Below are 27,113 nucleotides of genomic sequence, written 5' to 3'. Positions count from 1 at the left end.
TTTCTTTAGTGATATTTGGATTTCTTTCTCTTTATTCTTTGCATACTTACTAGTGTTTTTTGATATATGGATACCATTTGATTTTATATAACCTATTCTGCATATAGCAGTCTATACTAAGGTGATGGTCATTTAAGTTTGAACCCATTCTTTATTCCTCTCCTCCCCATGTTTTAGGTGTATGTTATCATATTTTATATCCTTTTATCTTGTCAATTCCTTGACTGATTTTATTTTTACAGAAATATTCATTTTACTTCCTTTGTATTTCCTACCATTATACTGTCACATTTGGTCTTTCCTTTCCACTCAAAGAGTCCCCTTTAATATTTCTTGCAGGGCCGATTTAATGGTTATGAACTCCTTCAGTTTTCCTTTGTCTTGGAAACTCTTTATCTCTCCTTCTATTCTGGATGAGATCCTTTCTGGATAGATTATCCCTGACTGCAGACTTTTCACATTCAGGACTTTGAATATGTCATGCCACTCTCCTGGGCTTGGAAAGTTTCTACTGAAAGATCCTCTACTAACCTTATGGGATTTCCCTTGTATATTACTGTCTCCTTTTTTGTCTTGCTGCTTTTAAATTTTTTTCTTTAGCACTATATTTTTTTTAATTTAATTATAATACATCTTGGTGTGGATCTGCTTTTGTTGATTTTGATGGGAGTTCTCCGTGTCTCCTGGATCTAGATATCTGTTTCCTTCCCCAGGTTAGGGAAGTTTTCAACTATTATCTCCTCAAATAAATTTCTGTCCCCTTCTCTCTCTTCTTCTTCTGGGATCCCTATAATATGAATGTTATTACTTTTAATAGAGTCAGTGAGTTCCCTAAGTCTATTCTTATTTTGCATGATTCTTTTATCTATTTTTTGTTCAGCTTGATTACTTTCCATTACTCTGTGTTCTAGGTCACTAATTCATTCTTGTGCTTCTTCCAGTCAGCTGTTCTTTCTGTCAAGTGTGCTTCTCATTTTGTTAATTGAACCCTTTATCTCTGCTATGTTGTTCCTTATCTCTGTGTTAAGGGTCTCACTCATGTCTTCCACTTTTTTTAGTTCAGTGAGTATCCTTATGATCATTGCTTTAACTTCTCTATCAGGCATGTTATTTATATCTGTTTCACTTAGATCTCTGGTTGTGGCCTTGCCCTGTTCTTTCATTTGGGATAAATTTCTCTGTCTCCTCATTTTGTCTGCATCTTTGTGTCTGTTTCTCTGTGTAAAGAAAGCCAGCTATGTTTTCTGTTCTTGAAAGTACTGCCTTTATGAAGAAAAGGTCCTGAATGTCCTGCAGTGCAGTGTGCCCTGTTAACCAGAACCTGGCACTTCAGGAGAGTATCTTATGTGTATTTCTTATGCCCTGTTTTTATGTCTGAGTCACTTTTCCTTTCAGTGCAGTTGTCTGTGCTGACTCGTTGCCTATTGTGGGCTGTACTTGCTCTGTGATGTTACAGATAAGGTATAGAAATGCAGGTCATCTTTGCTCTGAAACAAATGTTCTTTAAAATGGTAATTGTATATACTTCATCTTATAAGGACCTGATTCATGGTACCCTCTGGCCATACTCATTTGTACATCTAAAGTATGCCTGTCAGAGTTTTTTATGTACTTTACCAACTTCAGTCATCACACTACAGATCCTCTAGAGACAAAGTCTGTGTCTTTACCACAACCCTTAATTGGTTACAACTTTATATTCTTTCAAAGTTTAAAGTGTTATAAAACATAAAGTATTTCAAATCTATTACACACACACACACACACACACACACACACACACACACACACACACACAGGCTACTGAGCCATGTTAATCTATCTTCCTGCTCCTTGATGTCCTTTAGCAGATGGAGCAATAGACTGAGACATTTAATGTGATCATGAAGGGAGCAGGCAGCCTGCATGTGAAACTTCAGTGCATGGATTTGTAGGCAGAGAGTCTTTTCTTTTGACCAGGAGGCCTCTTCATGCTGTAATTCTGACTCCACCCATAATCTGGATATACCTACACAGGCCACCCCACAGTGAGCAGGCTGACCTGCTGCTTCCCACTTCTGTAGCTGGGGACTTGGATCTCTGATGATATGGTGTCATCCAAAACCAAAGTTCGCTCTGATGGATTCATCTCATCCTTGATGTGGACCAGCTGGTGAAGCTGTTGGATCTCAGCATGCTTCCATATTTGTGTGTAAACTGCAGTTTTCATCTCTATCTGTGTGTGTGTGTGTGTGTGCACGCGCATGTGCGTGCATATGCATATGTACATGCACACATGCTTCTGTGTTGGGTCAAAAGGATGTTCTTGGGGTAGGTGAATGACCATTCCTCTTTTCTGAGGCATCTGGATAGATTATTAAGCCTTCTTTCTAGACCTCACAGACACAAACTCACCTACTGACAGCTTACTTTAAAGTCCAAAGGTCCACCAAAACATCCAATCAGTATGGAAAATCATACTATGCAAGGCCTGCAATTCTATGGACAACACAATTCAACAAATATAGTAGATTTCAATATTCTTCACTCAGTAGTTAATAGGAAGAGTATAAAGAATATCAGTAGAGATTTTGAAGATTTGAACAGCATAATCAAGAGTTGTAATAATTAACATAATGAGAACTTCAATCAAATAACAAGAGAATCATGGATCACTACATCAAAAATTAATGATGTCTTGTATGGTGACTAACATAACATAATAAAATAAAATTAAATTAAAAAAATAACAAGAGAATAAACATTTTTTAAAGCATATAACGTTCACCAGGATAAACTGTGTGCTAGTGTATAAAGTAAATATAAATGCATTCAAAAGATTAAAAACATGAAATATGTTCTCTGACTACCACTGGAATTAAGTTAAAAATCAATGGGAAGAAATATGGGATACTCCCAAATATGTGACAATTAAACAGAGTTCTAAATAACCTATAGGTCAAAGAAGAAATCATGAAGGATCTTAGAACTGAATTACAATTGAATTACAGTAGTTATGATGTGGGAAACAAAGGCAAAAGAAAAATTACATTTCCTTACTGCCTACAGCCCATTGACAAGTCCTAGAAACAGGCAGAGTGACATTCTTCTAGGAATTTAGCTGCCTCATTGTTAATACTTTGCTAAGGGCAAAGGCAATCTTAGCTTAACATTATCCCGACCCTCCCCCACCCAGGATCTTGTAAGTCTTCTTTAACATATGAAAATTCCTTTGGAAACTTCCTTTATCTCTACCTCCCAAGATATATGTCAGAAATTATCACCAAGCAATTGGTTCACTGATACACATCTGAAGGGTCTCATGACAAGGATTTTACTAGACAGTAATAAACAACACTTCCTAACCATAGCTAGCCCCCTCAAGGTCATGAAAACTTTGTTTCCAAAATTTCTTAGAGACTTATGCTATCTCTAACCCCCTCCCAACTTGAAAGTATATAATCAGCCACTCCTCATGACCCCAGTGCAGCTCTTTCTGCCTACAGGTTCCATCCCCATGCTTTAATAAAACCACATTTTTGTACCAGAGACATCTGAAGAATTCTTTCTTGGCCATAGACTCTGAACCTCAACCTTTTCCCACATCAGTTACCGCTAAAATAATGCTTAGAAGAAAAATTATAATTTCAAATACTTACATCAGAAAAGGAGAAAGGTAAAAAGTCAACAATCTAAACATCTATTTCAAGAAGCTAGGAAAAGCAGAGATAACCAAACTCAAAGTAAGTAGAATAAGGGAAATTATAGAACAGAATGGAAATCTAAGGAATCAAGAAGAGATTAAAAAAACCAATAAAATCAATAAAATCAAGAACTGTTGGCAAATAAAAGAAAATATTTGCTAAAATAATATATAGGAAAGAGAGAAGATACAAACTACAAAACTCAAGCATGGAAGAGTTGATATCATAAGAGACCCCTCAAAACTACAAAGATTATAAACGAATTTTATAAACAGATTAATGTCTATAAACTCAACAACATATGTGAAATAAGGTAATCACTGAAAAGAAAAAAAATCAATTGCTAGAACGACTTTAAAAATATAGGGATAGAAGGAACATAACTCAATATCATAAAAGCCATCTATGAAAAGCCCACAAAGAATATCATTCTCTAAAACAAGCATATAAACAAAACAAAACACCTCTTAGTTTTTCCCCTAAGGTCAGGAACATGACAGGGATACCAACTCTCACCACTGTTGTTCAACATAATACTGGAAGTCCTAGTCTCAGCAATCAGACAACGAAAAGAAAGAAAAGGCATTCAAATTGGCAAAGAAGTCAAACTCTCACTCTTCACAGATAATATGATAATTTATGTGGAAAACCCAAAAGACTCCACCTCAAAATTGCTAGATCTCATACAGCAATTCTGCAATATGGCAGAATATAAAGTCAATGCACAGAAATCAGTTGCATTTCTATACACTAACAATGAGATAGAAGAAAGAGAAATTAAGGAATCAATCTCATTCACAATTGCACCAAAAACCATCAGATACCTAGAAATAAACCTAACCAAAGAGGTAAAGGATCTGTACTGTAAAAACTACAGAACACTTATGAAAGAAATTGAGGAAGACACAAAGAAATGGAAAGATATTCCATGCTCATGGATTGGAAGAATAAGTATTGTTAAAATATCTATGCTGCCCAGAGCAATCTACACATTCAGTGTAATCCCTATCATCCCTATCAATGCAATCTCTATCATTCCTACCATTGACCTTTTTCACAGAGCTGGAACAAATAATCCTAAAACTTATATGGAACCAGAAAAAACCCTGAATAGTCAGAGGAATGTTGAAAAAGAAAACCAAAGCTGGGGCATCACAATGCCTGACTTCAAGCTATATTACAAAGCTGTAATCAAGAGAACACGGTACTGGCACAAAAACAGACACATATATCAATGAAATGGAATAGAGAACCCAGAAATGGACCCTCAACTCTTTGGTCAACTAATCTTCAACAAAGCAGGAAAGAATATCCAATGGAAAAAGAACAGTCTCTTCAACAAATGGTGCTGGGAAAATTGGACAGCAACATGCAGAAGAATGAAACTGGAGCATTCTCTTACACCATACACAAAGATAAATTCAAATGGATGAAAGAACTAAATGTGAAACAGAAATCCATCAAAATCATAGAGGAGAACACAGGCAGTAACCTCTTTGATCTCAGCTGCAGCTTGTTAGACATGTCTCCAAAGGCAAAGGAAAAAAAAGCAAAAATGAACTATTGGGACTTGATCAGGTAAAAAGCTTCTGCACAGCAAAGAAAAGAGTCAACAAAATAAAAGGCAACCTACAGAATGGGAGAAGATATTTGCAAATGACATATCAGATAAAGGGCTAAAATCCAAGATCTACACAGAAGTTATCAAACTCAACACCTGAAAAACAAATAATCCAGTCAAGACATGGGCAGAAGACATGAACAAACATTTCACCAAAGAAGACATACAAGTGTCCAACAGACACATGAAAAACTGCTCCACATCACTTGCCATCATGGGAATACAAATCAAACCACAATGAGATACCACATCACACCAGTCAGAATGGCTAAAGTTAACAAGTCAGGAAACAACAAATGCTGGAAAGGATGCAGAGAAAAGGGAACCCTCCTACACTATTGGTGGGAATGCAAGCTGGTGCAGCCACTCTGGAAAACAGTATGGAGGTTCCTCAAGAAGTTAAAAATAGAGCTACCCTACAACCAGTATTGCACTACTAGGTATTTACCCCAAAGATACAAATGTAGTGATCCAGAGGGGCTCCAGCATCTGAATATTTATTGCAGCAATGTCCACAATGGACATTGTGGGAAGAGCCCAGATATCCATCTACAGATGAATGGATAAGGAAGATGTGGTATATATATACATACAATGGAATATTACGCAGCCATCAGAAAGGATGAATACTTACCATTTACATTGATGTGGATGGCACTGGAGAGTATTATATTGACCAAAATAAGTCAATCAGAGAAAGAAAATTATTATATGGTTTAACCCATATGTGGATCATAAGAAATAGTGGGGAGGATCGTAGGGGAAGGGAGGTAAAACAGAATGGAAAGAAATCAGCGAGGGAGACAAACCATGAAAGACTCTTAAATATAGGAAACAACCTGAGGTTTCCTGGAGAGGAGGTGGGTGGGAGGATGTGTTATTGGGTGATGGGCATTAAGGAGGGCACATGATGTGATGAGCACTGGGTGTTATACACAACTGATGAATTATTGAAATCTACATCTGAAACTAATGATGTACTATATGTTGGCTAATTGAATTTCAATTAAAAAAAGAAAGAAATAAAGAGGTCTGTATTCAATTGGGTAGTTAGCCCTAAGCTATTTTTCCAAGTGTAAAAAGAACGGTGCAAAGCAATGTCTATAACATGTTTTTATTTGTAAACAAGGGACATATATTTGTATATATAGACTATTTCTGAAAGGGCATATGAGAAATTGGTAGTAGTAGTTTGTCTATTTTTTTCATATTCCTTTTCTCTGTTCTTTCCACAAGAATGGGTTGTTATTACAATAAATTGTAGTTAATTTAAAAATATACATAGCTCTGTGTGGAGAGAGAAAATAAGGGAAATGTAGTAAGATGCTAACTTTGGGAAATCTTGTTAAAGGCACAAATTGCCTTGTAAAATTCTTGCAAATTTTCAGTAAATTGAAATTATTTCAAAATAAAAAGATAACAAAAAGGACTAATTCCAGGGGCGCCTGGGTGGCTCAGTCGTTAGGGGTCTGCCTTCGGCTCAGGTCATGATCCCAGGGTCCTGGGATCGAGCCCCACATCAGGGTCCCTACTCGGCAGGAAGCCTGCTTCTCCCTCTCCCACTCCCCCTGCTTCTGTTCCCTCTCTCGCTGTCTCTCTCTCTGTCAAATAAATAAATAAAATCTTTTTAAAAAAGGACTAATTCCATAAATAGTTCTTTCAGTTTTTTAAAAAGATTTTATTTATTTATTTGAGAGACAGAACGAGAGAGTGCATACAAGCAGGAGGAGCAACAGGCAGAAGGAAAAGGAGAAGCAAACTCCCCACTGAGCAGGGAGCCTGATGTGGGGCTTGACCTCAGGACCTCAGGATCATGACCTGAGCTGAAGGCAGATGCTTAACTGACTGAGCCACCAAGGCAACCATAAATTGTTCTTTTAAATTCCAAATTTGACCTACACAGTTCTCTACATCCAGCCTAATTCATGTATATGCCCCGTGTACTGGCTGTGCAAGTGACATAATTGCTCTGAGCCTTAGTTTCCTCACCCCCAAAATTAGAACGATGCAAACATTAACCTTGTAGGGTTGTTTTGTACATACTGAGCATCAGTAAATATTATTATGTCCTCTCTCCTCTATTTCTTTCAACATGCCCTTTTTCAGATAAAATAGGCAGTACTAGAAGGTAAGGAAGCTAATGCACTTTTTGATTCTATAAACAGGGTGCAAAAAATAGGATGAGGCAGAGGATGTCATTTTTGGTATTACAACCACAGACACTATCTCTGATCAGTCACTTCCTCCTTCCGGTACTTCAAGACCCTAAAAACATACATTTTGGTGTCAAGAAGCAGTTTCACATATTTTCAAAAGTTCTGGCTCTGAAAATTTTAAACCTGGGCTTAGAAATAAGAATTCTGAGCTAACTTCATATCTTCTTTAAATGTATACAAATTTTGATGTTAAGAGTTTTTTTGTTTTGTTTGTTTGTTTGATTACAGGTGTGTTCAGTTCTACTGAGAAATAAACCAAAAGACAAGCATTTGACCTTCAGTAGATTCAACTTCAACTACAAGTGTGGACTTCAGGAGCTTGGTAGAGATTAAATTTATATTTAAGAATTAACAATTGCATGAAATTGGTCACCGACTACGGTTAATTTTATGTGTCAACTTGACTGGGTCACGGGGTGCCCCGATATTTGGTTAAACATTATTTCTATGTGTGTCTGTGAGAGTGTTTCCAGATGAGATTAACGTTAGAATCAGTAGACTGAGTAAGGCAGATTTCCTTCCACAAGGTGGATGGGTATCATCTAATTCATTGAGGGCCTGAATGAAACAAAAGGTGTAGGAAGAGAGAATTCAGTCTCTGCCTAGTTGCATGAGCTGGGACATCAATCTCCTCATGTTTTCAGACTGGAACTTATATGAATGGCCCTCCTGGTCCTCAGACCTTGGGATTCACACTGGAATTACCTCACCAGCAATCCTCCGTTTCCAGATGACAAATGGCAGATCATGAGACTTCTCAGCCTCCACAACTGCATGAACCAACTGCTTATAATTATTCTCTTTATATCTATCTACCTATTGCTAAGTATCTAAACATCTATCTATCTATCATCTATCATCTATCTATCTATCTATCATCATCTATCTATCAATCATCTATCATCTATCTATCTATCCTATTATTTCTTTTCTCTGGTGAACCCTAATACACCGTGTTCTGTCAAATTTTACTGATAACTTTGTCTAATTCACTTTATTCAGCACACTCTTTGCCAATTTGAACCATTCATCATTTCTTACCAGAGCTATTGTAACACCCTCTTAGATACCTTCTGATTTTGGTTTCACCTCCCTCAACTCCACCCTTCACCACAGCTATCATTATAATCCTTATAAAATAAAATTATTCCTCTGATTAAAGAAAACAAAACAACAAAACAAATTACAAAAGCAATTTAATCTATGTGTTGAGCTTTTTGTTGGCTCCCCAGTGCCTTCAGAAACACTTTGAAAATCCTTAGAGAATGCACAGCTTTTAAAACCCAGGCTATTTCTATTCTTTCATCCCCAGGTTTTCTGCCCAACATTGCTTCTTCCACCTTTATCAGTCTATTCCTTATTTTACACATACTCTTTAGTCTTTAACCTTCAAATCAAAATCACCTCTGACGTTTTCTTCCCCCTGACTGAAATATCTGTCTTCATCCTCCACCTAGTGAATTCCAACTCACCCTTGAAGATGAGCTTAACTGTTCCTCTTGCATGAAACCCTCCCTAATATCCCTGCAGATGTCTCACCCATGTTCCCACAGAGTATCTTTCATCCCTCTTTTGAATTATTTATTACAAGGCTGGACAGTGTATTGTTTGTAGGAGTATCTTCTCCACTAGACTTCAAAAGCCTCAATGACAAGTTGAATTCATCTTTGTGCTCCTGGCCTACACTACATCCTTGTTTTTTTCTTATTGCTCTTTATTGAGCACCAGCCATGTACTGGGTTCTGGGTTCTGGGTACACAAGCTTGACTATGACATCAAAGATCTTGCCCTCATGGAACTCACCAACTGGGAGTGGATAGCAACACCATCAAAACAATAATGTGTGTGTGTGTGTGTGTGTGTGTGTGTGTGTGTGTGACAGAAGGAGAAAGAGAGAGAATTTCAGGTAGTGGTAAATGTAATGAACAAACTAAGACCCTGTGGTCACATAAACAAACTAGTGACTGGGGCTATAATCAAGAAGAAACCTCTGAAGAGGTGGCATTGAGCACAGAAGTGAGTGAGGAAAAGGAGACAGCCAGGTGAAGACCCAGGGAAGCAGAATTTTAGGCAGAGTGAACATCAAGTAAAAAGGCACTGTGTGAATCACTTTCTTTATAAGTAAAGGGGAACGGATCATATGAGGATATGTCAGCCATGTTTTTGTTGTTTTTAATCCTAAGAAAAATAGATCAATTGCCATAAAAGTATCTTGACATGATTAAATTTGTCTTTTGAAAAAGATCCCTTTGCCTAAGATGAGTACAGTGAATGGAAGGAAGGAAACAGGACATTGCATCTGCCAATCTCCATCCTGGGCTTTCCAAACACCAAAGTGAAACCAGCACCAAACTCCCACCTTAAATGAATCACAACTAGATCAGCACAAAATTATCAAAGCATTCAAAGCAAATGCTATTTTACAATGAGCTTCTACCTGGAGATTTGCGAAGACAAGTGAGACCAGCAGTGACTGGGACACTGTGCTGTGGAAGGAGCCTTTCAGTAGGTAGAAGTGATAGTTCAGTTTTGCTGAGAAGCAGTAGGGTGGGGCAGGAGGACTTGGGCTGAGGGATGTGAGATTGTGTTCTTGGGGTCCCAGCTTTCTCACCTTTATCATAAGGAACTTGTGCTGAATCAGTTCTCGAATATGGGTCCATGGACAAGTGCTGAGCTGGGGATAGCAGAATCACCTGGGAAGTTATTGGCAAATACAGATTTGCCAACCCAATTCCAGAAGATGAGGATTTAGTAGAGCTGCACTGGCCCAAGAATCTGCATTTACATGAGCATTCCTGGAGATTTCCTGTAAGGTTGAATTTGGGGAGCTCTGCACTAGGAGACCCTAAAGTCCCTTCCTGCTCTAATAACCTGACTTTCAGTTGTCTTCAGTGAAGGGGTGGTGTGATTTCCAAGTGTGCCTCATCCAAAATGGCAGCTTAACATTGACTTTTAAGAATGGAAGGATTGAAAAAAAAAAAAAAAAAAAAGAATGGAAGGATTGATTCTTGGAGGTGTTGTAGTTTTCAGATGAGGTCTACTCCAAATACCCACAGCTGCAGCCCAGGCCAGTGACCTATGGTTCTGGCTCTGGCTTAGGGTAGTAGAAAGCAGCAAGCTCCCCCTTGGGCTGAAAGACTCTACCCACTTTTCTCAACTTCATCACCACTTCAGATCCTCCCTGGGCAGTTCAGAGGAAAGATTTCTTCATAAACTCTTAAGAATATTTTGGGAACTAGCAGCTTAATCATTATAATATACTACTCAATCAGTTAGAAGTGTTTGGGGAGAGAAAAATGAAGTATATCTTCATTTTAAGTACACCTGTTTTTCCTTGGAAGCTATTATTTGTCAGTGAATCATCAATTTTATTTTTGTGTGTGTGTGGCTAAGACTATTTTTTTTTAATTAAGGACCATGCATGCAGCTAAACAAATGTGCTTTATGTGTAAAATGGAAATTTCAGTCCAGCTAAGTATAATGATCCTGAATGTGCTGGGTGAGTAATCTCCCCAGATGTTACAAGATACATCTGGGGGGAGTGGGACTGTGAAGCAGTGGGTTCAGAGCTGTCCCTGCGAGAACACTGTAGCCCACCAGGACCACAAAGGCATCACATGCGTAAGTCCATGCATCACATGCGTAAGTCCTCCCCTTCTGCCCAGTGCCATGTTGATTCACCAGAGAGAACTGACTGCAGACAGAGAGCCCTGGCAGCTCATGGTCTTACTGCTACTGGCTCAGACTGGCCCAGAGAAGATGTAGGACCACTGTAACAGGTTCCTCAGATTCTGACCCAGGTGTGAAGCTGGGGCTGTAGGAAACAAGGGCTAGAGATGAGACAGTTCCTAAAACTGAGATTCCTCCCTGAGACCTGTTTCATTGAGAGATTTGTCCTCAATCAGTGGGCTCATCTCCCAGGTTCCAGGGCACAGACGGGGGAATGGGTAGTGCTGAGAGACACAGTGGGGGTCAGGGTTAGTCTTAACAGGGCAGGAAGGGAAGGGGAGTTAGGAGCCAGCATTTATTAAAAGCCACTGTATTGGGAGATCAGTAATGAGACAGACAGAATCACATCAGATGAACTGAGAGAGAAAGTGAGTTCCAACTGAGGGTTTATGGCTTTGTGGCTACATCAAGTACAAATGGCGGGAAATAAAAACTGAAAATGGATTTGTCCTTTACACAGGGTTACTATGAAACTTAATTTTTCATATAAATGGATTGGCCCTGGTCTGTCTCCTCTCAAACTCAAGGTTCCTTTATGACTTTTACAGTTCTTTTTCCCTTGGTGACTGCCTACTTCTCAGGGCTGTGAGCTGACAACCCCCACCCCATCACACCCCCTCCAAGCCATTTCTTTCTCCTCTTTGGAATTCATCCTAGGGCCCTTACTCCTTTAATCCCAGTGTAAGCAGCCATATTAATCAGATATCCTTTTACTGCTAATTGTTTATCCTTTTCAGACAGTCCAGGGCATTCCCTGGCACAAGGGTTCAGTAAATAAAGGAACCTGTTAAAGCAAAAGGCAGGTTCTTGAAATTTACAGTGATTTAGCAAAGGTTTATATTTTAGTTCAAAATAATTTCCAGCACTTGAAAAGGGGTGTGCGTGTGAGAGAGAGAGAGAGAGAAAGAGACAAAGATTCTATCTTTGGGTAATAAAAATCCAAGTGGTATGAACTTGGGCAAGTAACTCATTCATACAATTGAAATATTGAGAGTAATACCACCCTCATAGAGTTGTTATGAAGATGGCAGTAAATACTGTGTATACAATTTCTAACTGAGTGTCCTGCACTTAATTTTGCATTTTTTTTTCTTTTTTTTGGTTCTGGGAGTTGAGGAAACTTATTAGGGACACAAAATAAGTCTGAGTTAAGATTCTGCAGTTCTAATTGCTTATCTCTAGTCTAGTTGCAAACAAGGTACAGAAAAAATAGGTAAGTGTCAACGAATAGCTTACTCAGTTTTGTGTCCATCCTCCAGATCCAAGCACTCCTTGGCATTCTGATCAGAGTTCTCCTAGCAATGGCCTGTGCTTTTCTGTGATCCTGGAACCAGGCTGCAGCTTATCCCACAGACAAGGAGGCCATGCACAGCACAATTGGCTCTGGGAGGTCTGGTTTTCTCCTGTGTGGTCTCGAAAGCAGGGTGATGCACTACAAAGGTGTGGGGAGCTAATGCCCCCTGAAGTGAGTGTTGACCAGCGAGGGGCAGAGAACAAGAGAAGGTCAGCTTTTCTTTTCTTTTCCTGTTCAACTTTTCTGACATGCAGAAATCTGCATTAATGAAACTTGATACCAAGCAGTAGCTGGCTAAATAACACATCTGCTCACCCTGCTTCCCTGTCTCATTGCACTTTTGTTCATTATTCCTGTTCCTCTGAGATTGCATTCATTAATACTTTGGGAGCATATAAGATTTTCCTTTAGCACCGTTTTTCAAGGACTCTGGATGAGGATGCAACCTAAAGCAGTGAGTAGCCTGCCAGGAGTAAGCAGAGTTCCATCAGAGGAGGGGATGGGAGGAGCTATCATTGTGTGGAGCTGGGCCAGTTGGGTGCTGTGTCAAGGAGGGCTGGCATGGACTCTGAGGCTTGAACTTTGGGGAAGGAGAGATAAAAAGAACAGGCTCAGCACCAGGAGAAGCCAGTGCTGCTGAAACAAAACGTGTCTGAGGGCAGTGGTGAGTGCTGAGGGTGGAAATCTAGCTTTTGGTTTCTAGAGGAGGCATTAAAAGCCATGCTGGGGACTTCAGGCAGGAACAAGTCTGTGGGCAGTAGGAGCTGAGTGCAGTGTGGAGCCTGGGCATACTCTTCATTAGACACCATCATCTTTCAGTCGGTGCAGACTCCCTTCATCTCTTCCATGCTCCCCTCATCAGATAGGACTGGTCTCCCTGAGGTCCTGGACTTATATTGACCCCATCCCCTTAGAAGAAGGCTTTAAAAGAAAATATATTACTACCATGGTTTCCCTCACTTTTAATTAAATGCTTCTGAGCAAAATTCAAGATTAGCAAAGCAAACACCTTTATCTTCTTGGCATCTTTGGGGGGTGGGTGTGTAATGCATTTCATTTTAGCTGCCATTCTAAGTTATTGCTGTATTTCAAGGTTCTTCTGGATCCCTGACCATAGAAGTGACTCCATCTGGGCAGAACAGCCCCCTCCTCACTGGCTTCTGAGAGGTCTCCTAGGGCTGCAGTTGACAGGGACTCCTATTCCTGGTGCTGTGACAAAAGCTAAACATGGCCCTCCCACCCTCCTGCCAGGTCTGTACTGCCCTGTGTTACCTCTGCCCTCCTAATGTTCTCATACTTTCCTGCCCTGAGTGAATCCCTACATCTGTGCTTGGAAGAGTCTTCATACAGCTTTGAGGAATCTGAAAACACAATTTTCTATGCCCAGAATAGGAGTAAGTGGGTAACTGACCTACTCTGGTCCTTCAAGGGTCTGGTATGAATGTGTACATGTTAGTATGTGTGCACAATATGTCTCTGTGTGCACATGTATATGTATGTGTGAATGTGTGTCTCTGTGTGTACATATGTGTGTATGCATATGTGAATATGTGTGTGTGCCCATGCACCACTTCTAGATATTTATTTATTTATTTATTTATTTATTTATTTATTTATCCTCTTTAAATGTCACTGTGATTTGATCCTAGCTGGCCCATCTACCTTCCATCTCAGTATCCACCCCTGAAATGACACCATGAGACCACTGGACCTAAGTGTACATTCTCATAGACTCCCTAGTACAGATGCCCTTGCATCCTATCCAGTACTTACTCCTGCATATGAACTCTACCCAAGGTTAGCCAAGCTTCATTCTGAGGGAACAGTCCCCATAAGACTACTTATATTTCTGACATGATTAAAGATTTATTTATTTTTTATTTTAGAGAGGGGGAAGTGGCAGAGGGAGAGAGAAAATCTTAAACAAACTCCCTGCTGAGTGTGGAGCCCGATGTGGGGCTTGATCTCACAACCCTGAGATCATAACCTGAGCCAAAATCAAGAGTCAGATGCTTAACAGACTGAGCCACCCAGGTGCCCCTCACAGAGACAGTTTATTGCAGGGTTAAGATTTAAATTAGAAGCAGCCAAGGGAAGAGCCACATAGGACATAGTTCAGGAGTAGTTCCAGTCTTCCTCCCCCTATGGAGTTTTGGCTGGCATTACCAACTCCTGGCCATGATGTATAACAATATGCACAGTATAGTGCTGATCATGGAAACTCACCAGAGCCTTTGTGTTCAGAGTTTTGTTGAGGTTCAGTCACATGCTGCCTGTGTGACTGGCCTGTAGTCTTTTGTCCTCCCAGAGGTCAGGCTGACACAATTAGTCTCTAGTTCCTCTGGAAGGTGACACAAATACCATGGGCCCAAATCATAATCATGCTGTGTGAACAGTTCCATCACAAATCACATCACTAGACTGTTAGTGGCCAAAACCCTCAGGTAAACAGAATGTCCTATCAAGCAGGACAATCCAGGGGCCTGAGTTCAACTCCCAGTGGCTGAGAACAAAGGCCATACTTCTCTTTGGGTAAAGTTAATTCTCTACACATACCCCTGCCAACAGTCCCCGTCTTTGAAATTTGAGGATTGGGAGGAGTAAACATCATCTCTTCAAGTGCCAGGTGACTGAATGTTGCCCCTCAGGGCTGAGTGTCTCCTCCTAGCCAAGCAGGAGGACTCTGGTCCTCTCTGCAGGGAATTTCTGCTTTGAAATAACCATCCTGGTTCTAAAAAGAGTCCTGAACATCCCAGTACCTGCTTGTTTGGGGATCACAGAATTATCAAGAATGAAGCAGTTTACCCCCTAAGAACCTTCTGCTACCTCCAAGAAATAGATATGTGGGGACCAAGGAAGATGGTGGCAGAGTGGAAGGACTGCAGGCTTGCTTTGACCCATTAATACAACTAGATAGCTATCAAATCATCCTATATACCTCAGAAATAGACCTGAAGACTAGCAGAAAACAAACTCTACAACTAAAATGTAGAGAAGAGGCCACATTGAAGAAGGTAGGAAGTGGGGCAACAAGGTTTAAGAGAGAAAAGCATCATGGCTGCTGCAGTGGGGAGGGAGCTGTGGTCACAGAGAAGGGTGGAGAGACAGACTAGCACAAAAGAAGACCACACTGGGAAGATGAATCCTCAGAGCAATTGTCTTGGAAAGTGAGAGGGGCCTAATTTTGAGAGTTCTTGCAACCAGCAGTGCTTAAAGCCTAGAGTTTTAAAGGTCAATGGGCTTGGCTCCAGGAGACCTCAGAGGCATTGGTGCTAATCTTAGAGAGAAGGCAGGGCAAACAGCTTGCAAACATACAATGTGGAAACAGCAATCTAAAGAGTGCCTAGGGCATACAGTAGGGAGGTTATTTGCTCTTCTTGGAGCATGTCCCAGAGAGGCAGCATTCACAGAGAAACCCCTCCAGGAACAAAGGAACTAGCCAGCACCTTTTCCCTCCCTTGCCCCTTAGCTTTAGCACAGAGCCACTTGTGGCAACCAGCACAGTACCAATACTACTACCTAACTTGCTTACACTAAGTCTCACCCTACCATCCTCCCCAGTTACATTTCCCTCAGTGCCAGGGCAGCGGGTACTTCCTTCAGAAGACCAGGACAAACCCCAGCCAACAACAGATCTCCAACCTGGGAGTTCTTGTTTGTAAGGTCATTTCCCTTAAGAATAGAACTAGCTGACTTTCTTAACACAGAGAAGCAGGCACAGACTTAGACAAAATGAGAAGACAGAGGAATTTGTTTCAAATGAAAGAACAGAAAAAGGCCATAGCCAGAGAGTTAAGTGAAACAGATATAAGTAACATGCCTGATAGAGAATTTAATGTAATGATCATAAAGATTTTCACTGGAGTTGAGAAAAGAGTGAAGGACACGAGTGAGACTCTTAACAGAGAGATAAGGAATAACATTGCAGAGATAAAGAGCTTAATAAACACAATGAGAAACATGCCTGATGGATTGAACAGCAAGCTAGAATAAGCAGAGGAACAAATTAATGACCTAGAAAACAGAATAATGGAAAGCAATCAAGCTGAACAAAAGGGACCAAAAAAAAAAAAAAAAGAGTTATGCAAAACAAGAATAGACTTAGGGACTCAGTAATTCCACCAAACATAATAACATTCACATTACAGGAGTTCCAGGAGAAGAGAGAGAAAGGGGAGCAGAAAATTTATTGGAAGAAATAATAGTTGAAAACTTCCCTAATTTGGGGAAGGAAACATATCCAGATCCAAGAGGCACAGACAACCACTGACAAAATGAATAAAAGCAGATCCACACCAATACACATTACAATAAAAAAGGCAAAATATAGTGATAAAGAAAAAAAATTCAAAAGCAGCAAGACAAAATAAGAAAGTTACATAAGGCTATCAGGGGATTTTTTGGCAGAAACTTTCAAGTCAGAAGGGAGTGGTATGATATATTCAAAGTGCTGAATGGGAAAAGTCTGCAGCCAAAATTACTATCAAGCAAGACTACCATTCAGAATAGAAAGAGAGATAAAGTGTTTCCCAGATTAACAAAAACGAAAGGAGTTCTTTCTTTTTTTTTTAAAGATTTTATTTATTTATTTAACAGAGAGAGGGAACACAAGCAGGGGGAGTAGGAGAGGGAGAAGCAGGCTTCCCCACAGAGGAGAGAGCCCGATGCAGGGCTCGATCCCAGGACCCTGGGATCATGACCTGAGCCAAAGGCAGACGCTTAAGGACTGAGCCACCCAGGCACCCCAAATGAAAGGAGTTCTTGACCACTAACACAGTTCTGCAAGAAATATTAAAGGGGAGTTTTTGAGTGGAAAAGAAAGAACAAAAATGACAGTACGAAGGTAGAAAACAAAGAAGCAGTCAAAAATTAGTATTTTTGTAAAATATCAGCCAAACAACTCACAAAATAAAAGGATGTAAAATATGACAAGATCTAATTAAAATATGGGGAGGGGTAAAGAATGGGTTGATGACTATCAATTTTTAAGCTTTTATTTACTTACTTACTTATTTATTTATTTATTTATTTATATTAGAGAGAGAGAGAGTGAGCATGAGTGGGGGGAGGGGCAGAGAGAGAGGGAGAATCAGACTCCCTGCTGAGCAGGGAGCTCTATGTGGGGCTTGATCTCAAGACACTGAAATCATGATCTGAGCCAAAGGCAGGGAGACGTTTAAATGACTAAGCCACCTACACATCCCATAAGCTTCTCTATTTCCGTAATAGCAGGCACACACTTAACCGACTGAACCACCCAGGCGCCCCTGATGACCATCAATTTAATATAGACTGCTATATGCAGATGTTATATACAAAACTAATGGTAATCAGAAATCAAAACCCACTAATAGATATGCAAAAAATAAAGAGAAAGGAATCCAAGTATATAACTAAAGAAAGCCAGAAAACTGAAGGAGATCAAAAGAAAGGATTAGAGAACAATAAAACAACTACAAAACAAGTAACTAAATGGAAATAAATACATATCTACCAATAACTGTTTTGAATATAAATGGATTAATGCTCCAGTCAAAACACATAAGGTGACAGATGGATAAAAAAAAAAAAAAAAAAAACAAGATCCATCTATATGCTGTTTATGAAACTCATTTTGGACCAAAAGCCACCTGCAGATTGAAAGTGAGGGGATGGAGAAATATCTATCATGCAAATGGATGTCAAAAGAAAGAGTACCACTACCTATATTGGACAAAATAGCCTTTAAAACAAAGACTATAATAGGAGACAAAGAAGAGCGCTATATAAAAATAAAGGGGACAATCCAACAAGAAGATATAACAATTATAAATATTTATGCATCCCAAATGAGAACACCCAAATACATAAAACAGTTCATAACAGACATAAAGGAATGAATTGACAATAATGGTAGGGGATTATAACACCTCACTTACATGGATGGACAGATCATTCAAACAGTAAATCAACAAGGTAAGAATGACTTGGAGAGTCACACTGGAACAGATGGATTTAAGTGATATATTTCATCCTAAGACAACAGAATACACATTCTTTTCAAGTGTACATGGAACATTCTCCAGAATAGATCACATATTAGGCCACAAAACAGCTCCAACAAATTCAAGAAGATCAAAGTCATACGGTGCATCTTTTCTGACCACAATGCTATATGAAACTAGAAGTCAACCACAAGAAAAAATCTGCAGAGACCACAAATACATGCTACTAAACAATGAATGGGTCAACCAGGAAATAAAAGAAGAAATAAAAATATACTGGAAGCAAATGAAAATGAAAACACAAAAATCTAAAACTTTTGGGATGCAGCAAATGTGGTTCTAAGAGGGTAGTATATAGCAATAAAAACCTACCTCAAGAAGCAAGAAGAATTTCAAATAAACAACCAAACCTTACATTTAAAGGAGCTAGGAAAAGAAAAATAAATGCAACTAAACAAGCAGAAGAAAGGAAATAATAAAGATTAGAGCAAAAAAAAAAAAAAAAGATAATAGCAGAAATAAATGATACAGAAGCTAAAAATAAATCAAAAAAGCCAAAAACAAAGCACACAAAGCACACACACACACAATAGAACAGATCAATGAAACTAGCAGCTTATTTATTGAAAAAGTCACTAAAATGGATAAACCTCTAGCTAGATTTATCAAGAAAAAAGATAAAGGATTAAAATAATTAAAATTACAAATGAGAGAGGAGAAATAACAACTAACACCTTAGAAATACAAAGGACTATAAGAGAACATTATGAAAAACTATATGTCAATAGGACAACCTAGAAGAAATGGATAAATTCCTAGAAACATATAATTTAACAAAACTGAAACATAAAGAAATAGAAAATTTGAATAGACCAATTCCCAGCAAAGCAGTTGACTTAGTAATAAAAAAATTCCCATCAAACAAAAGTCCAGGACCAGATGGCTTCTGAGTGAATTCTACCAAACATTTAAATAAGTGTTAATACCTATTCTTCTCAAACTATTCCAAAAAATAGAAAAATTTTCACTTCATTATATAAGGCTAGTAATACCTCAATACCAAGACCAAGACCAAATAAAGACACCACAAAAAAGGAGAACTATAGGCCAATATCTCTCATGAACATAGTTTCAAAAATCCTCAACTAAATACTAGCAAACTGAATCCAACAATATATTAAAAAATTATTCATCACCATCAAGTGAGATTTATTTCTGAGTTGCAAGGGTGGTTCAATATTTGCAAATCAATCAACATGATACATCACATCAATAAGAGAAAGGAAGAAAGGATAAGAATCATATGATCATTTCAATAGATGCAGAAAAAGCATTTGATAAAGTACAACACACATTCATGATAAAAACCCTCAACGAAGTAGGTTTAAGGGGAACATATCTCAACATAATAAAGACCATTTATTAAAAACATCATTCTTAATGGGGTAAAACTGAGAATTTCCCCCCTAAGGTCAGGAACAAGACAAGGATTTTCACCACTTTTATTCGATATAGTAAAGGAAATCTGAGCCACAGCAATCAGACAACAAAAAGAAATAAAAGGCATCCAAATTGGTAAGGAAGAAGTAATACTTTCACTATTTTCAGATGACATGTCACTACATATAGAAAACACAAAAGACTCCAAAAATGAACAAAAAAATGTTAGAACTGTTAAATGAATTCAGTAAAGTCACAGGATACATAATTGATGCACAGAATTCTGTTGCATTTCTATACATCAGTAATAAAGCTGCAGAAAGAAAAATTAAGAAATTAAATTAATAACAATACCATTTATAATTAAAAAATAATAAGATACCTTGGAATAAACCTAAGCAAAGGGCTGAAAGGCCTATATTCTGAAAACTATAAAACACCAATGAAAGAAATGAAGATGACACAAGGAAATGGAAAGACATTCCATGCTCATGGATTGGATTAAAAGAACAAATATTGTTTAAGTGTCTATACAGTAGTATATATCAATATACACATTAAAAGCAATCCCTATCAAAATGTCACCAGCGTTTTTCACAGAGGTAGAACAAACAATCCTAAACTTTATATGAAACCACAAAAGACCCCAAATAGCCAAAGCAACCTTGAAAAAGTAAAGCAAAGCAGAAGGCATCACATTTCTAGACTTCAAGTTATATTAGAAAGCTGTTGTGATCAAAAGAGTATGGTACTGGCACAAAAACAGACACATAGATCAATGGAACAGAATAGACATCCCAAAAATGAACCCACTACTATATGGTCAGTTAATCTTCGACAAAGCAGGAAAGAATATCCAGTGGGAAAAAAGACAGTTTCTTCAACAAATGGTGTTGGGAAAACTGGACACACAAGCAAAAGAATGAAACTGGAAAAATTTCTTACACCATGCACAAAAGTAAATTCAAATGGATTGAAGACCTAAATGTGAGACCTGAAACCATCAAAATCCTAAAAGAGAACACAGGCAGTAATCTCTTTGACATCAGCCTCAGTAACTTCTTTCTAGATACGTTCTCCTGAAGGATGGGGAACAAAAGCAAAAATGATCTATTGGGACTTCATCAAGATAAAAACTTCTGCACAGTGAAGGAAACAATCAGCAAACTAAAAGGCAACCTATGGAATGGGAGAAGAAATTTGTAAATGACATGCCTGTTAGAGAAATGGTTAGTATCCAAAATATATAAAGAACTTAAACAACTCAACACCCCAAAAATAAATAATCCACTTAAAAGTGGGCAGAAGACATGAACAGACATTTCTATAAAGAAGTCATCCAGTTGGCCAACAGACACATAAAAAGAGGTTCAACATCACACATCATCAGGGAAATGCAAATCAAAACTCCAATGACAAGGATGTGGAGAAAGGGGAATCCTCTTATATTATTGGTGGGAATGAAAACTAGTGTAACCACTGTGAACAGTATGGAGGTTCTTCAAAAAGTTAAAAATAGAATGACCTTATGATCTAGCAATTGCAGTACTAGGTATTTACCCAAAGGATACAAAAATACTAATTTGAAGTTATACATGCATACCAATGTTTATAGCAGGATTATTTACAATAGCCAATTTATGGAAAGAGCCCTAATGTTCATTGACTAATAAATGGATAAATAAGAAATGGAATATTACTCAACCATAAAAAAGAATGAAACTTTGCCATTTGCAATGGTGTGGGTGGAGCTAGAGAGTACTATGCTAAGCAAAATTAGTTAGTCAAAGAAGACATATACCATATAATTTCACTCATATGTGGAATTTAAGAAACAAAACCAAAAAGCAAAGGGGAAAGAGAGAGAGAGAGAGAGTGAGAGAGAGAGAGAGACCAAGAAACAGACTCTTAACTATAGAGAACAAACTGATGGTTACCAGAGGGGAAGTGGGTGGGACGATGGGCTAAATAGGTGATGGGGATTAAGGAGTGCACTTGTGATGAGCACTAGCTGTTGTATGGAAGTACTGAATCACTAAATTGTGCTCCTGATAATAATATTACATTGTATGTTAACTAACAAGAATTAAAGTTAAAACATCAATTTAAAAAAATTATAAATAAAAATAAATACTTAGTAAAAGGAAAATAAATAGATATGTGGAAAAGGAGGGATAGAAATTGATGGGAGAGAGAGAAAAGAGGAAAGAGTGGAGACATAGACATTTCCTCAAGCTTGTTAAAAACCTCATTTAAAAATTGTGCAGGTGCCCAATTTGGGTCTTTCTGTTAGATGATAATGCTTCTCAGGAAAGAATGACAGGATGCACAAGCTGCCTGCCTGGTGTGCAACCCACTCTAGTGCTTTCACAAACCTTCTAGCATCAGAGACATGGCAAGCCTGGGCATAACAGCCAGATTCCAGAGAGGTTCTGTTGAAGTGGCCATCACAGGCTCCTCTTCAGCTCCCAGGCAGAGAAGAGAGCATGGTGAAATTCAACAGACTGACAAGCACCAAGGGTTGTAGACATCCATCATGTTAGCACTGTGGGAAAGAACAAGATATCCTTACACAGGACAGTTGTTATTGAATTGATGTTCTGCATTTATTTATTGAGTGTCTACCATGGAGAAGGCAGTAGTTTGAGCCCAGGGAAAAATAGCAGAAATGGACGGAAACATCCAACCTCTCAGAAATGCAAAATTTACAATCACGATGAGTGAGGCTTTCCATTTGATGCAGTTGAGGATGCTATGTTATGGCACAGGGGAAACAATATTCTTTGGCATCTAGGAGGGGGATAGTCAGGGACAACTTTTAGGGGAGGTGAGATGACCTTGGAGGTCAAGGAAGGGTTACACTTTGACAGGTGAAAAGGGTGAGGGTCCAGGGTAAGGCAATACGGAGGTAGTAAAACTTGAGGGTGAAGGCCTGAAGGTACAGGGTACAAGGCATGCTAAAGCAGCAGTGAGTGGCCTGGTATGATTGTGCTTGCAGCATTACAACAACTTGTCTCAAAGAATCAGATTTTATTGTATTATTTTTTCTAAGATTTTATTTATTTATTTGACGGAGATAGACACAGCAAGAGAGGGAACACAAGCAGGGGGAGTGGGAGAGGGAAAAGCAGGTTTCTTGTGGAGCAGGGAGCCCAATGTGGGGCTCGATGCCAGGACCCTGGGATCATGACCTGAGCCGAAGACAGACGCTTAACCATCTGAGCCACCCAGGTGCCCCTATTTCATTATTTTTTTAAGTGCACAATTAACTTTACTATTTTTTTTATCTTTTTTTAATTAAATTCAATTAGCCAACATATAGTACATCATTAGTTTTTAATGATCTGTTAGTTGCATATAACACCCAGTGCTCATCAGATCACGTGCCCTCCTTAATGCCCATTACCCAGTTATCCCATCCCCCCACCCCCCTCCCTTCTGTAACCCTCAGTTTGTTTCCTGGAGTCCAGAGTCTCTCATGGTTTGTCTCCCTCTCTGATTTCTTCCCATTCAGTTTTCCCTCCCTTCCCCTATGGTCCTCTGCACTATTCCTGATATTCTACATATTAGTGACACCATATGATAATTATCTTTCTCTGCTTGACTTATTTCTCTTAGCATAATACCCTCCAGTTCCATCCATATCGATGCAAATGGTAGGTACTCATCCTTTCTGAGGGCTGAGTAATACTCTATTGTACATATGAACCACATCTTCTTTATCCATTCATCTGTTGAAAGACATCTTGGCTCTTTCCACAGTTTGGCTATTGTGGACATTGCAGCTATGAACATTGGGGTGCAGGTGCCCCTTCATTTCACTACATCTGTAACTTTTGGGTAAATACCTAGCAGTGCAATTGCAGGGTCATAGTGCTGCTCTATTTTTAAACACTTGAGAAACCTCCATACTGCTTTTCAGAGTGGCTGTCCCAGCTTGCATTCCCACCAACAGTGTTAAGAGGGTTCTCCTTTCTCCACATCCTCACCAACACTTGTTGTTTCCTGTCTTGTTAATTTTTGACATTCTAACTGGTGTGAGGTGGTATCTCATTGTGGTTTTGATTTGTATTTCCTTGATGACTAGTGATGTTGAACATTTTTTCATGTATCTGTTAGTCATTTCTCTATATTCTTTGGAGAAGTGTCTGTTCATGTCTTCTGCCCATTTCTTGACTGGATTACTTGGTTTTTGGGTCTTGAGTTTGAGAAGTTCTTTATAGATCTTGGATACCTGCCTTTTATCTGTAATGTCACTTGCAAATATTTTCTTCCATTCCATGGGTTGCCTCTTAGTTTTGTTGACTGTTTCCTTTGCTGTGCAGAGCTTTTTACCTTGCTGAAGTCCCAATAGTTCATTTTTGCTTTCGTTCTTTTGCCTTTTGCCAAAACAGAAGTTGCTGTGGCCAACGTCAAAGAGGTTACTGCCTGTGTTCTCCTCTATGATTTTGATGGATTCCTGTCTCACATTTAGGTCTTTCATCCATTTTGAGTTTATCTTTGTGTATAGTGTAAGAGAATGGTTTAGTTTCATTCTTGTGCATGTGGCTGTCCAATTTTTCCAGCACCATTTATTGAAGAGATTGTCTTTTTTCCATTGGATGCTATTTCCTACTTTGTCGAAGATTAGTTGACCATAGAGTTAAGGGTCCATTTCTGGGTTCTCTATTCTGTTCCATTGATCTATGTGTTTATTTTTGTGCCAGTATCATGCTGTCTTGATGATTATAGCTTTGTAATATAGCTTGAAGTCAGGCATTGTGATGCCCCCAGCTTTGGTTTTCTTTTTCAACATTCCCCTGGCAATTCAGGGTCTTTTCTGGTTCCATATAAGTTTTAGGATTGTTTGTTCCATCTCTGAAAAATGTCAATGGTATTCTGATAGGGATTGCATTGAATGTGTACATTGCTCTGGGCAGCATAGACATTTTCACAATATTTGTTCTTCCAATCCATGAGCATGGAATGCTTTTTCATCATTTTCTTTCTTCCTCAATTTCTTTCATAAGTGTTCTGTAGTTTTTACAGTACAGATACTTTACCTCTTTGGTTAGGTTTATCCCTATGTATCTAATGGTTTTTGGTGCAATTGTGAATGGGATCAATTCCTTAATTTCTCGTTCTTCTGTCTCATTGTTAGTGTATAGAAATGCAACTGATTTCTGTGCATTAATTTTGTATCCTGCCACGTTGCTGAATCACTGTATGAGTTCTAGCAATTTGGGGGTGGAGTCTTTTGGGTTTTCCACATAAAGTAAAAAAGAATCAGATTTTAAAAGTATAGCCAGTTTCATGGCCTGGGAATGGCATCTTAGAAAAGCACTCAAAGGAAAATTCATTAAATAGAGACAGGTAGATAATAGCAGCTCCCAACACTCTAAGCTGCAAAAGTCCTTTATCCTCATGTAGACACTGAGCTTTCAATTTAATTCACTTTCTAGTGTTTTGTTTTGTTTTGTTTTGTTTTGTTTTGTTTTTTCATCATTAAGTTGACTTGTAGCAGGGAATGCCCTGGGCATTTGTGGCAGCTGGTAAAGGAGGCCAAGTGTCCACAGATCTTCCACTGGTCCTTAAAGAAGAGTGATCCTGAGGTAAAAACAAAATTACAACCAGCAGCCTAAAATAGAGTCATATCCTAAGACACTTTTTTCATGGTGTGCATGACTTTGCAGGCTGTGGCCAACTGGGAATGTTCCATAGGAGCTCTTCCATGAAGGTGATGAGGATAAGTATAACTCCTAGTTCAGGTAACATTTCTTTCTTGTTTTTCCAAGGGTGTGTTCATATATGTGCATGCCCTCTCATTCTGCCCTGCCAGCAACCTTTTCCCTATTTTGTATTTAGTTTTTAATTTTAGTTCCAATATAGTTAAAATAGAGTGTAATATTAGTTTCAGGTATACAATATATTCAACAATTCTATACATCACTCATCGCTCATCACGACAAGTGCAATCCTTAATCCCCATTACCTATTTAACGCATCCCCACCCCTTCCCTCCAGTAACCACCAGTTTGTTCTCTACGATTGTCTTTTTCTTGGTTTGTTCCTGTCTCCTTTTTTTCCCCTTTATTTTTTGTTTTGTTTGCTAAATTCCACATATGAGTGAAATCATATGGTATTTGTCTTTCTCTGACTGGCTTATTTTGATTAGCATTATACTCTCTAGCTCCATCTATGTTGTTGCAAATGGCAAGATTTCAGTCATTTTATGGCTGAATAATATTCCTTTGAATATATATACCACTTGTTCTTTATATATTTATCTATTGACAGACACTTGGGCTGCTTCCATAACTTGGCTATTGTTAATAGTGTTGCTATAAACATAGGGGAGCATATATCCCTTAGAGTTAGTGTTTTTGTAATTTTTTTTTGTGAATACTCAGTAATGTGATTACTAGATCATATGGTTGTTCCATTTTTAACTTTTTGAGGAATCTCCATACTGTTTTCCACAGTGGCTGTACAGTTCTTATTCCCACCAACAGTGCATGAGTGTTCCTATTTCTCCACATCATTGATAACATTTGCTGTTTCTTGTGCTTTTGATTTTAATCTATCTGAAAGGTGTGAGGTGATATCTCACTCTGGTTTTGATTTGCCTTTCCTGATGATGAGTGAAGTTGAGCATCTTTTCATGTGTTTGTTGGCCATCTGGATGTCTTCATTGGAGAAACATCTGTTCATGTCTTCTGCCCATTTTCTAATTGGATTATTTGTTTATGGGGTATTGAGTTGTAGGTTCTTTATATATTTTTGATACTAACCTTTTCTTTTTTTTTTTAATTTTTTTATTGTTATGTTAATCCCCATACATTACATCATTAGTTTTAGATATAGTGTTCCATGATTCATTGTTTGTGCATAACACCCAGTGCTCCATGCAGAATGTGCCCTCCTCAATACCCATCACCAGGCTAACCCATCCTCCCAACCCCCTCCCCTCTAGAACCCTCAGTTTGTTTTTCAGAGTCCATTGTCTCTCATGGTTCTTCTCCCCCTCCGATTTCCCCCCCTTCATTCTTCCCCTCCTGCTACATTCTTCTTCTTCTTTTTTTCTTTCTTAACATATATTGCATTATTTGTTTCAGAGGTACAGATCTGAGATTCAACAGTCTTGCACAATTCACAGCGCTTACCAGA

The sequence above is a fragment of the Phoca vitulina genome, unplaced genomic scaffold (genome assembly GCF_004348235.1).
Source record: "Phoca vitulina isolate PV1807 unplaced genomic scaffold, GSC_HSeal_1.0 scaffold34, whole genome shotgun sequence".
NCBI classification, from domain to species: Eukaryota; Metazoa; Chordata; class Mammalia; order Carnivora; family Phocidae; genus Phoca; species Phoca vitulina.
The sequence above is the reverse complement of the archived record's forward strand: the minus strand, read 5'-3'. Positions refer to the sequence as shown.